This window comes from Manacus candei, unplaced genomic scaffold, assembly GCF_025592945.1.
Source record: "Manacus candei isolate 608988 ecotype Guabito, Panama unplaced genomic scaffold, ASM2559294v1 h1tg000035l, whole genome shotgun sequence".
In the NCBI taxonomy this organism is placed as follows: Eukaryota; Metazoa; Chordata; class Aves; order Passeriformes; family Pipridae; genus Manacus; species Manacus candei.
In genome coordinates, this window is record NW_026138083.1 from 2,842,273 (window position 1) to 2,854,373 (window position 12,101).

Genomic DNA, 12,101 nt, shown 5'->3' on the forward strand with positions numbered 1-12,101 from the left:
AACCTCGAGGCTCTTGAGTGGCATTCTCAGAAACCCACTGAGTTTCACTTTTATTCAGCTCTTTCTATTCCTATTCAGTTATGAGCTTTTCCATCGATCTTTGGTGTACACAAAATGGTGAGTTTTGTTTCACGTTAGGTACGTTCTTCTAAGGCAATGTGCAAGAAATTATGCATGTAGATCAGCCTTTCCAACCACAAATACCCCAAAAACCAACATAAGGATCTCAGTGTAGTGAGAAGTTGCCCCAGGTGGGTTCAGTTGGCCTTGAGGGGGTGCAACATGGTCTTTGATGTGCTGAGAGGGGCATGGAGTGATGGGCTAATGGTGCCTCCTACCCACTCATCCATGCGGTTGGATGGGCCCAAGGAGGTGGTTTCCCGCTGGAAAATTGCCTTGAGGAGCTGCAGGAGGTGGTGAACCCACTGCTGAGCCCCCGTGGCAGGGAGCTGTTGCTGGACCTCCACCTGGGCTGCTGTTGCACGTGGTTCCCCTTCTCCCTGGTCCTCACTGGGGCACGAGGGGGGCCTGTGGGGCCGTGGTGTCTGTTCGTCTCCACGCAGGGCACCACAGGCCACCCCGCAAGGTGACGCGTCTCGCTCTGGCAGAGCCCAGATTTGTGTGTCTGCCTCACAAAGGAATCTCTTCTTTTGCTTTGTGTTTGTTGTTTTTTTCCCCTCCATCTCAGGCGCTCAGCCGGGGCTCCTCTCCTCCAGCTGTTCGGTGACACCGCGCAGCCATCAAACGCTGCAAACCCGGATCAGAGAGCAGCAGTGACAGACTCCCTGGTGCAGGCAGGCCAGGTCCCAAATCTATTGTTCATACCAGAAAGCTCAGCAGAGTGACTTGACAGGTTTTTAAAGCACTGGAGAACTTCAGCAGGAAGTTTTCTGCCTTTCCTGCCCCTCGCTCTGCCTCGAGTCAGATGCAGAGCTTGTGCCATTTTAGCCATTAACAAAAAGGGGGGTGTTGTGGGTTCTGGGCTCAGGTACCCACGGATAATCAGGTGTGTGAGAGTCAGCAAGCCCTCTGCATGTGAGGGCTGACACTGGGGTGCTTTGTACTATTGCATTCAGACACCGTGTTCTGAGCGTCTTTGTTATCGTCGCCTGATAAATAAACAGCCCTAAAATTACAGAACTTATTATGGTAATTGAGTGAAGAAAAGGAAATGCAAACCCTGCCTCACTATCTATTACATTGCCACTGCTAAAGTTGCCTAAACCTGTGCTACTCAAATGATATTGTAATATTAGCCTTCTTTCTTTTTTCACAATGATTGTTTTCTGTCCATCTCAAGCTGGATGTCAGTTCATTTAGATTTACATCAAGTAGTAAATTAAAATAATCACTCAGCAAACACTCTCAGCTCAGTTTTCTCTTTCAGTCAGGAGTTGCGAGAGATGCTTGAAGCATTCAAGCAGAAAATATTGCTGTCTAGATATTTGTCCTCTGGGTGATAAAGGAGGCATTGTCTTGGGACCCACTCAGGCCTCGGAGCTGATAGTAGCTGTGCATCACAGCTGTGAAGTGCGCTTTGTTATGTGTCTGAGGATTAGGGTTCAGGACCTTGTTTTTCTTGAAATACCAGACTGATCAGAGCTGCATATGTTCGGGGGAAAGCAGAGGTCGATGGTTCTCTGTCCACATTTTTACTAGATTATTTTTGGACAGAACTCTGGGAGAATACCCTGCAGCTTAAACCATCCCAAGAGTTTTTCATATTCTGCATTATAACCGCCGTGGAAAAAAAGGCTGTAGTTTATCTCTCTGCATCTGAAACAAAAGACTCACAGCACCGCAGACACGCCGGGCTTTGGACCCACGCTGGAACAGCCTGAATTCTGCTCCTTTGTGCTCCATTTCCAGTACAGCTGCCCATTTAGGAGCACAAATGCACCTTGATGTAATAACCAAATCCAAAGAATGTCTGGCCTTAAGGATGGCACAGATTGACGGTTATTCTTAAAGCAAGGGTGGCACTGGGGTGGTGTACAGAGCAAGGGCTTGGGGGGACAAAAAAAGGCTGTTCTGTGTTTCTAAGCTGTCTGTTCCAGAAAGAAAAAAAAAAAAGTGGATTTATTTTTTCTATTTAAAAAATAATTCTGCATGTTTTTTCCCACCCCAGCCAAAACCACACAAACAAAAAAAAAAACCCCACAAACCCACCCCAAAACCCCATAACCCAGCAGTATTTATTTTGGCAAAAAAAGCTGTGTACAGGAGCACTCGTAGTGAAGTTGCTGTGGTGAGGGAAGGCAGTACTTCCATTACAGTTGAGGTCTGAGTAAAGACTGCAGGATCTGGGCATGATCTCAGCCTTGGGAGCAGCCTCCTCTTTGTGGCAGCACGATGTGGGAGTTTGTGGGATTGAGGATTTGGGGCCAGGCTCTCATCTCACTTATGTTGGTGTGATACCACAGGAGCTTGCTGGGTCTTCCTGATAAACAGAGGACTTTATGTGACTCTTTTGTTGCAAGAGAATGTACATGCAGACATTGCAAATTCACCTTTCAGTGTCAGTGTGAATCTCTCCCTTCCAGAAAGGGGCTCTGGTCAATAGGCAGAATATTGCCCTTGAAATGATTAATGTTAATTGTAGAACCCCACTGATGGGGTGGAAGGGAGAACAGTATTTGCCCATATGCAGTTTAATGCCTGAGGGTTTAGTTGCAAGTATTTCTCTGCTTGAAAACGTGTCAGTGGGCACAACTTTTGACCCCATCAAGCTTCTGAATAAATTCTGAAAGTCACCCATGACTTTTAAAACTGAGCCTTCCCTTCTTCCATGGAGCCCCATCCCTGCCCAGCCTTGGGCCTACACGTCCTGCTGTGGCTTCAGGTCAGTGGGGTGGCTCAGGGGCTCCTCTCTCCATGGAAAGGTGAGCTTGGAGGTGTGCTCCAGGGCACCTGGCAGGGGCTTTGAGACAGTAACTTGAGCTGGGGGGCTTTAATGAATGGCAGTGGACCAAAGAGCTCCTGGACATGTTCTTACCAGCCCAGTCTTTTTGTGGATATCATTGCCATTCAGAGGAGGCACCTGGCAATTTTCTGGTTTTATGGTCATGGCAAGAATGATCTAGAAGTATTTTTTTTGTGCCTAGACAAACTGGTTTCCAAGTGACAAAAGAGTCACTGGAGCAGGATGTGCAATGAGGAGCCTTGGTCAGAGATGGACCTGTGTAACCATTGTTTGAAATAAGCTCCAGGCTGCCAACCTAGATTTGTGTTCTCATCCTGTGTTCTGCAGGACATCCTCCTGCCCTGCTGCCCTGATGTGCTCCTCTCCTGAGGGCTGGTGTGGAGAGGATGTGCACGGACCAGAGCAGTGCCACGTGGAGGGGAGGAGATGATTCCTTGTTTCTTCATGTTCTGCCTGGCAGAAGTGATTTGCTGCAGTTGTGCCTGCAGAAAGCTGGCATCATGTGAAGGCATTTATCACTGGAGATATGCTGATAGCAAACCTTCAAAAAATCATGGAGTAGCAGTCAATGTGTCCTTTGTTTATAAGTAGTCTTTTATATTTAGGGATTTTCCTTCACTTCTGCTTCCTCCTTTCTTAGGAAATGACCACGGGGTACTGACCTCTGCTTTTGTGCTCATAGAAATCCTCCCTCTCTCTGTTTTATTTGTCCTCTGGCTTTTTTATTTTTTCTCAATAGTTTTTTTAAATGCAATTTGGTTTTCTTTTCTTATGCTTTGAAAAGATTTGGTTTACCCTTCCTCACTCGTGCCAGCACAGCTATCCATCAGTCCCTTTTCTCCTCGAGTTGTTGCTACTGGTGAGGTTCCTTTATTACTACATTTCCCAGGCATTTTCCCCCTTCTTTCCTAAACCAGTTTTATGTTTTGTTTGTCTGTCTCATACTTATCTTCTTCCCATATTCTGGCAAAATATATTAGAGGTGCCACTTACTTTTCCTCTCTGATCCCGCTCCACGGCCCTCAGAAACAAAAGAAAGGGGAATTCTCTTGTTAATTGCATTAAAAGAAAAAAAAAGAGAGAGAAAGACAATTTCCTGAATGAAGGAAAAAGAAAACCTGCCAGGGCAGAAGGCATCTACAGCCTCCAGCTCCCTGTGCAAACTCACTTCTGGGAGGCAGAGACATGAAACCTTCCCCTCCTGGTACCTGTTCCCTCTGCTTGCATGAAGGAGAGAGGGGCCAAGATATTTCAGTGTGTAAACTGTCCTACCAATAATTACAGTATCTTTTTGGATTTATATCAGCTGAAAATCAGGTCTCAGAGTTTTACGTGATTTGAGTTCTTTGTGGAGAGAAGCACAAGCATTCACACAGGCCTATCATGACACTTACTGAATTATTTGAAGGATACATTGTTTCCTAGATATCTCAGTACCAACATGAATGTGGAATTGCCTAAATTATCAAAATATTGACATAAAACCCGATGCAAAACGAGACACTGTTGTCTGTGAGTGGTGTGGCTTGGGGTTTTTTGCTGCTGTCACCAATCACTGCCATCAGAGCCCAGGCAGTGGAAGGGGGAATTCCCCTAGTTCTGTGCAATGGGGAAAAAAAAAAAAAAGAAAAGAAAACAAAAAAAAGGGAGATAATTTCCTGACTGCAGGAAAAGAACTGCTGGGGTAGGAGGTTACCAAGGCCTCTATCTCCTTGTGTGTAGCTGAAGAGAGTATTCAGAGAGTTCAAACACAAGTAGGAGATCTCTGAGTGCAGGAAACAAGCAACGTAGCACGAGGTGAGAGAATTAAGCACAGAGCAGGAGGGCAGTTACCCCGTGTGCACCCACCCCCAGCAAGGGAGGTATCCAGCAAATCCTTGAAAGGGATGTCTTACAAAAGCTTCATTATAAGCTCTTGCTAATTTGAGAACTGTCAGGAATGGCAGTATTATTTTCCACTCAGCTGTTGGGATCTGTGTGTGTGTATCTGATCAAATGGCACCTTCCGAAAAACACAAGCAGTCCTTGGTAAAGCCTTTGTACAATGCTTGGCAGAAGGGCACCCCTTCAGTATAAATAAATGATATTTTAGTCTTTGTTACGTAACAAAATCTCGGTATTGTGGCTGCTGTGATGGGACATGAGCAGCTGTGCCTGTTTGCTGCCATACAGGTTGAGGATTCACAGCAGGATAACCCACTCCTGGTGCCTTTCTGCTGGAGATGGGCTGAGATCCACAAAGAACCAAGTGCCTTGCATTTGAAGTTTTCCTCCCTCTAACAACACAAATATGGTCTTGATGCTCTCCTGGACTTGCCTGGTGACAGTGGGATCTCACAGTGGGTTCCCTTCTGCATGGGAAGTCAGGTTTCTGAGCAGCACCGTGCATATTCCACACTAAAAGGGCATCTGAAAAGGCAGACTTGGCTGCAGCTGCTACCTGGAAATCCAGAGGCTGTTGTTTTCCTTATTTCATCTGTTGCTAGTCAGCTGGAAAGCACAGTGACCTATGAGTAATGTGGTCATCCCCAAGTCATGCTGATAAAACCTTTACACTGCTGCCTCTTGCCATCTCTCCTTCTCTATCTCTCTGAGATGTTCTGATCCAATCTTGACTTCCTTTGAGGTAGGACATTCTGTCTTAATGCCCTAACGCCCTTGGAGAGCCAGAGAGAAATGATTTTGAGATGGTTTTTTGTTGTGCTTTTGCCTGATAGACTTGTCTGCAGGGCTTTTATACCAGCCAGAGAGGATGTGGCTCTGTGGCAGTAACCCAGGGGCCCTTTAGGACACTGCTCCTCTCAATTAGTGGCTGCTGTTGAAGGCATAGCAGAAGAATTTCCAAATCCCAAAATATCAGTTTGGTCCTATGGTCAGCAAGCCACCAAGTGTAGCCTAGAGCAACCTAGAGTTGGGAAGTAGCAAATCTCAGTTGCTCTTTGCTTTCTCCACCTTCTTGGCAGTACTATCCATATCCTGGCTGCCACCAGGCAGTCAGTCACTTGGAGTATTTGTGATTCTCTGAGTTTGTTTGTGCCACTAATAAAAGTTTCTTGCTTTCTCTTTACAGATCAGCATGGTGGATTTTATGGAGGATTTCTACAGCTGAGGAATAACTGTGAATTCCCAGGTAATTGGCATTTCTTCTGCTTCTTTCATGAGCTGCCCTGGATGTTGTGACCTTTTCTTTGATTTTAGGCTGCAATCCTCTCTCCTAATGCCCTAAACTGGGCACCTCATGATCAGACTGTTGCCCTGGGTTGCATCTTAGAGTTGCTTTGAGATGCAAAGTGAAGGAAGTTCTGGTTACCCACTCAGAATGCAGCTCTCCTGTCCCACCAATGCAGACTGCCGGTTCATATCTGAGGGGATTTGCTTGCACTTTGTAACAGGATAAACAGTTGAACATTTACTGGATAAAGAGCTGTCTTTCTGACTGTATGATCCTGCCATAACTTCATGTACTTACTGTTGGAACTCAACTTTCTTGTCCCGAGGCCAACACTCTCACTCTCTGACTGGACACAGACCCCCTCTATTTCTCACCTTTTGAAAGGGCTGAGGTTTACTGTGGATTTTTGTTGTAGATTTTAAACTGTTTCATGCTTACATTAGCTTTGTAATGTAATGAGAAGCTCCAGGTCAGGTAAGGAGGTGCTACAGTGGGGACCTGCAGAAGAGCATTGGGTGTGATGGTTTGAGAACCACCACATCACGATAACATGAGACCCCAGTCCTGCTGTGGTGCCAAGCCCGTGGCAGGAGCTTTGTGCACTGCCTGACAAGGTTGTTGAAGGCACAGCTTTAGGAGTCAGATGAAAGCAGAGTGTTTTTCAGCTTGGCACCCGTCCATCCTCGTTATGATAATGTCGGCATTGTGAGCTCCTCAGGGCAGGGCCTGTGGCTTTCCCTGTGTCTTGAGACTCTCCAAGATTGTGGCCAGCATTCTGTGAACCAAAGCTAATAAATCAAAGCCAGTTTTTCCTCATGTGCTTCAAAACCTACTCCATTTTGGAACGAGAAAACCACGTACAGCTCACTGCAGGCTTTGTCAAATTATTCCTCCCCTTCACACTTGGACTCTTCTTCATTTTCCACACACTTAATACTCACCCAGCTCCTTTCTGTAACTGGCAGCTGATCCAATTACACACTAGAGGTAGAAATACTGAAGTCTTACAGTTCAAATGTGGAATGATATGCATAGTCACTTTGTCACTCAAATCCTTAAAAAAAAAAAAAAAAAAGAAGGAAAGAAAACTCAGACTAGCTGGCCATAATTAAGGGCAGAAAATAGAGCACACAGCTAATATGTCCCTGGTTTGCCAATACTGGGATGTCACAAGTACCAGTCAGGAAGCCAGAGCCATGTGGCTTCCCAGATAAAAAGGCTGGCTTTTTACTTCTGGGGCTACAGTTCAAATCCAGCTTAAGGTTCTAAATTAAATAAGACCTTAACCTATGCCAAAACATGGGATCCCTCCAGGTCAGAGCCGAGGTTATTGGCAGGTCAGTGTGATTAAGCCTGTGTTCCATTGCCTTCAGCCCCCTTAATGGCATAAATAAAGGAATTAAGGCCCAAACCCTGCCTGAAGTGTGTGAGCACCAGCACCCAGGCACAGAGACATGGAAAAAGGAGCACCCGAATTCTCCAAGGGCAGGAACGTGGGCAGGGTTGGGTCAGTGCTTTCTGCAGGGAGGCACTTGGTGGAAATGGGCTCACCTGCTGCTCAGGGGCAGCAGCAGCTCAAAGGCAGCAGAATTTGGGGTCTGTGCGTAGCAGGCCTGCTCTCAGAATTGCATCTTTGGAGAATTTTGGTTCATATTCTCGGCTGGATCTTTGCTCAGAGAGCATTTTGCATTCAGCAGAACAGGCTTGTAAAACTGCAGAGCAGCAGCAGAGGACCTGCAGCCCTACCAAAACTGTAGGAACTTTCAAAGCCTCCAAGCTCCTCTAGCTCCCACCAGAGAGCTCGAGATGAGAGTCCCACATGGCAGAAAACAAGCAATAATTAAAAATCCCGATTTTGCCAAAAGAATTCCTTTGTTCAAGGTATGTAAATGTCTTCGCCTGCTTGTAAGTTATTTCATTTTTGATAGTTCCTTAGCTCAGTAATCTGAGCTTGGGAATAGAGGAGTCTGAAAGGAGTGTTACTCTGAAACAAAACACCTGTCTTTCAGTCAAGACTAAATTGACAAGCAACAATTTAGTTGTCTAAACTCAGAGCTTTCAGGATTTCAGACTACATAAATGTCAAGATGCCTAGGTAGGGCTCAAAGGTGAGCGACAGTGTAGGCAAATATACATTGGAACTTCAATTATCCAACCCCTGATCACTCTCAGTTACCTGAAGTTTAAGCATGTCTTCCTTCACTCTTGATTTCCACATTTTTCTGTAAAAACCCTTTGTACTGAGTCACCTCTGTCTTTGCCCAGCAGAGTCTGTAAACTTTTAAGAGCTCGTCTCCTGAGGAGCTTAGAGTGTCTGCCAGATCACAGCATCAGCAACCCCTCTCTGACAGAGCCTGTAATTATCCCTTCATGTTACCTGGTACACTGGGATAGAAGAATTAAAATAAATAAATCACTGTTTTCATCTTTGCTGTCTCCAGCTCCGCTTTTCCATAGGCACCTTCCTCCTCATACAGTGTTGTACCTGCCTGGAAATGCCTTCCTTAAATGATTCTTTGTAGGGAGATCGTGTCCTCTCATGAGCAGCCAGAGGGTGGGATGGACTTTGCCAGTTAACAAAATTCACCCTTAGTAGTTTGGATTTCAGGGACCAAAATCTTTTTTTCATTGTTCTCCCATGACATCTTTGACATTGACTGATATCCAAGAGCCAAACATGGCTCGATATCCACAGTTTTGAACCTTAAAAAGCTGCTGAGATCCCAACCAAGACCCTCTGAGAAATTTTGCTTTGCATCTTCCTGCCTTCAGCACTTTTTCTCAATACATCCCAGTTACTTTCGAGGGGGTTTGTTGTTATTTGATCTCAGGGAGGTACCAGTTCACATTTGCAGGTCCCTGCACCAACTATAGAACTAAATCAAAAAGCTTTGAGTGGCAGAAGAAAATGGCTGGCAGGAAAATATGTGAGGCCCCTTCGCCTCCTTTTGCACCTTTTTATTTTCCAGCCTTATTTTCACCCCATCCTTGGCTTTTATTTACCACTTTGATTTTCTCCCAGCGCTTCCTAAGATCTTCTGTTCTCCTCTCTGTGGCAAGTTGTGAAGGGAGTCCCTCTCCTTTTCTCCTTGCTCTTCAGCAAGTTTTCCTCTTTTTCCTTCAGGGGAAGAATCTCAAACTGAGAAAGGATAGGAGATTTTCGTTTCATCCCCAAAGAGCATCTGAATAAGGCAGACCCTTGTGTGAGATGAGGGGTGGGCTGTGCTCCCTTTCCAGGGACACGCTCCGTGCTGGCACTGTGGGATAAAAGCTGCTGTGCAAGTGCTGCCTGCTCTGCAGTGGAGGATTTTTGGGTAGAATGAGCCCCCTGAACAATAAACCAGCCCCCCACCCCGAGGAAGAAAAAGGGGATTTCAGGCCAGGTCAGGCAACGTCTCCCTTCCCCTTAGCTGAAGGCAAAGAGCTTGATCCTACCAGAACAAATGGCATAAGACATGGAGGATCCAGTGCTGCACAGGAAAATAAAATCCTTTTTCTCCCTTGAAAGCAGAGTTGCACAACTGAACTAGAAGGCAAAATGCAATCCAGTCATCTGTTGCTTTCGGAATGGGAAGAAAACAAAATTAAATGGGGATATTAAATTGTAAGTTTTGTGGGTAAAAAAGGAATCTCATTCCCCTGGCAGGAAACTAATATTGCAAGGAAAATACAGCAGCAGAAGAGGATCAGACAGTGCCCATTTCAATATTTAGGAAGTTCTAGCGTCTTAGGTGTTTCCTGGCCATCAAAAATTGAAATAAATTAAAGTTGCACTTTAATTGAATTACACAGTGACATCGATTTGAACATTAGTAAACAGATGCAATTTTGTGCAATGCTTTAAATTGCGTTTTCTCACATATGCGTTTAATTTAAATTTATTGAGATGGTTATTTATGTTAATAAAATAATTAAAAGCAGTTATTTAAGACTAACTATGAAATAGCTGTGTAACTACCTATATTAATAAGACAGTTAGTTAAGGGATAATGTCTATTGCTTTATGGTGTAATTGCAATAAACAGCTGCTGAGTTTGATTAAGAGCTGAAGTGGAGCTAAAGTGTTTGAGCAATCTCCAAAGCTATTTGTTGTAAGTGTACTACAAAGCAACAGCGATTATTCCTATTATACAAAAAGCCACAGCATAAACATTAAAATATAACACACAAGTATGATGCTTTTTTCTTGGGTGATTGGAGCATGTGGATGGTGGGGCTGGAGAAGGAGAGCTGGGGCTTCAGTGGAGAAGAGGCTTGAGGGGGCAGTAATTTTGCTGAACAGTTTTTGCTCATACCCAGGTTCTCACCCCTGTGTGAGTTTACACCTGAGTGGTAGGAGAGGCACAGCCTGTGCTTGTGAGCTGTGTTTTTTCAGGGGTGGCATCACTGGAAAATCTTTAGCTGGATCCCTTTCAAATTTTATAGAAAATTTTCAACCTCAGCTCCAGGCCTGACCTAGGAATTTCTTCAGCTTTTTGTTGGCATATAAAGAGGGAGAGTCAAGCATGTAGTAAAAACCCTTCTGCAACTTTGACCATGAAATGGCTGCTGCCACTCCATAACTCCATCATTAACACACGAAGCAGACACTTCCTGGTCTCCAGGCATATCCTGCTTTATGGCACTGACACAGACCTAAACCACAGACCATTAATTTCAGTGGGATCGGGTAAGCAAAGAGGCATTCCTTGTATTGCTGTTGTTATTTACAAACTCCACATTCTCCTGCTGCTGGGAGAGGGACTCGGACATAAGATATTTGCCTTTAAAATTTCTGCTATATTAGGGTTAGTGAGTCTGGAAAGAGGTGCTTAATTACTTAAAAGCTCTTTTATTTCACCTTTTATTTGAGTGCACCTTTGGGTGGTGAACTCTGACAGGTTGATTGAGGCACAAATGGACAGGAGTGGTTAACTGGAGTGGGTCAAGTCCTAGAACACGAGTTGTGAGGTTAGAACATGTCCTGGGTGCCCTGCTTCAGGACCTGAGCTCCTGTTCACATTATTGGCATGTGGGAATCACTCAAAGTTCTCACTTTCACCCACATACAAACAACCTTGGGAAAGAGGGATGAGTCCATCACTGCTCTAAACCAAGCTCAGGGAATATGTATCCAAGTCCATGTGATCAAAACCAACCAGTTCATTTGCATCAACGTTGATGGGTTTTCACATACAAATGTTAAAAGTTCAAAAGGGGGGGAAAAAAAAGGTGTTAGCAGCACAGTTACACCGGTTTCCTCCCTTCACACCGTCTATCCTGGAAGAGATAAGGTATCTTGGACTAACCAGTTGGAAAAGCCGACAGGAAAAGGCAGCTTGGCGAAGTCCTACTCACAGTGATTAATCCAAGTGCCAATTCGCTGCTAATCTGCTGTGGAATGGTTTTGCTCCTGGTTTATTAGGGAAGCAGGCTTGCAGGTGGCTGGGTACTGAGGGGGTGTGTGCCTTGCTGGGCAGATTCACTGCTGTGAGAGCAGGGCTGCCGTGAGGATCTTCCCAAATATTCTGAGATGGAGCGCGGGACCCGCTCGGCTCTGCCGGCTCCTACCTCGGGAGCAGCTTAGGCAACGGCAGGAAAGCCCACCCAGTCTACTCGTCTTGTTAAGCTTCTGGGGCTTGCAGGCCTTCCTAACTCTGCCCTGGGGAAAAACTGTGTAACAATGGATAAAAGACTTGGGCCTCCCAGCTTAGTTACAAAGGATTCTCTTCACTCATCCTCTTAGTGAGAAATCCAGTTGAATGCTTTTTGAAATCTTTCAAATATTAAAAATAAAATAAATCTTCTTATTCTGTTCCCCGGCAAGATTCTTGACTGCAGTGCCATGTTGTCACACACTTCAGGTCCTTTAAAATGTCGAAAGGACCCCCCTCAGTGATGTGGCTGCAGCCAGGTATGGAGAGAAAAGGTTATTCAATTCTTTGTGTGCCTTCAAAAAGTTAAAGAAGAAAGCCCAATGAGCCCTGAGAGGGGGAAGATACAGTGGATATTAAAATAATTGGGTGT

General features: G+C 45.1%; 1 long non-coding RNA gene across 3 annotated transcripts in view; it reads left to right on the plus strand.

Annotated features, from left to right (window-relative positions):
• Positions 1 to 12,101, plus strand: part of LOC127473363 (uncharacterized) — a 258,364-nt gene that overhangs the window by 200,655 nt on the left and 45,608 nt on the right. For all 3 annotated transcript variants that reach the window (XR_007905382.1, XR_007905383.1, XR_007905381.1), the window contains exon 7: positions 5,994 to 6,053. This is a non-coding gene — a long non-coding RNA (uncharacterized LOC127473363). The remainder of the gene's footprint in view (positions 1 to 5,993; positions 6,054 to 12,101) is intronic.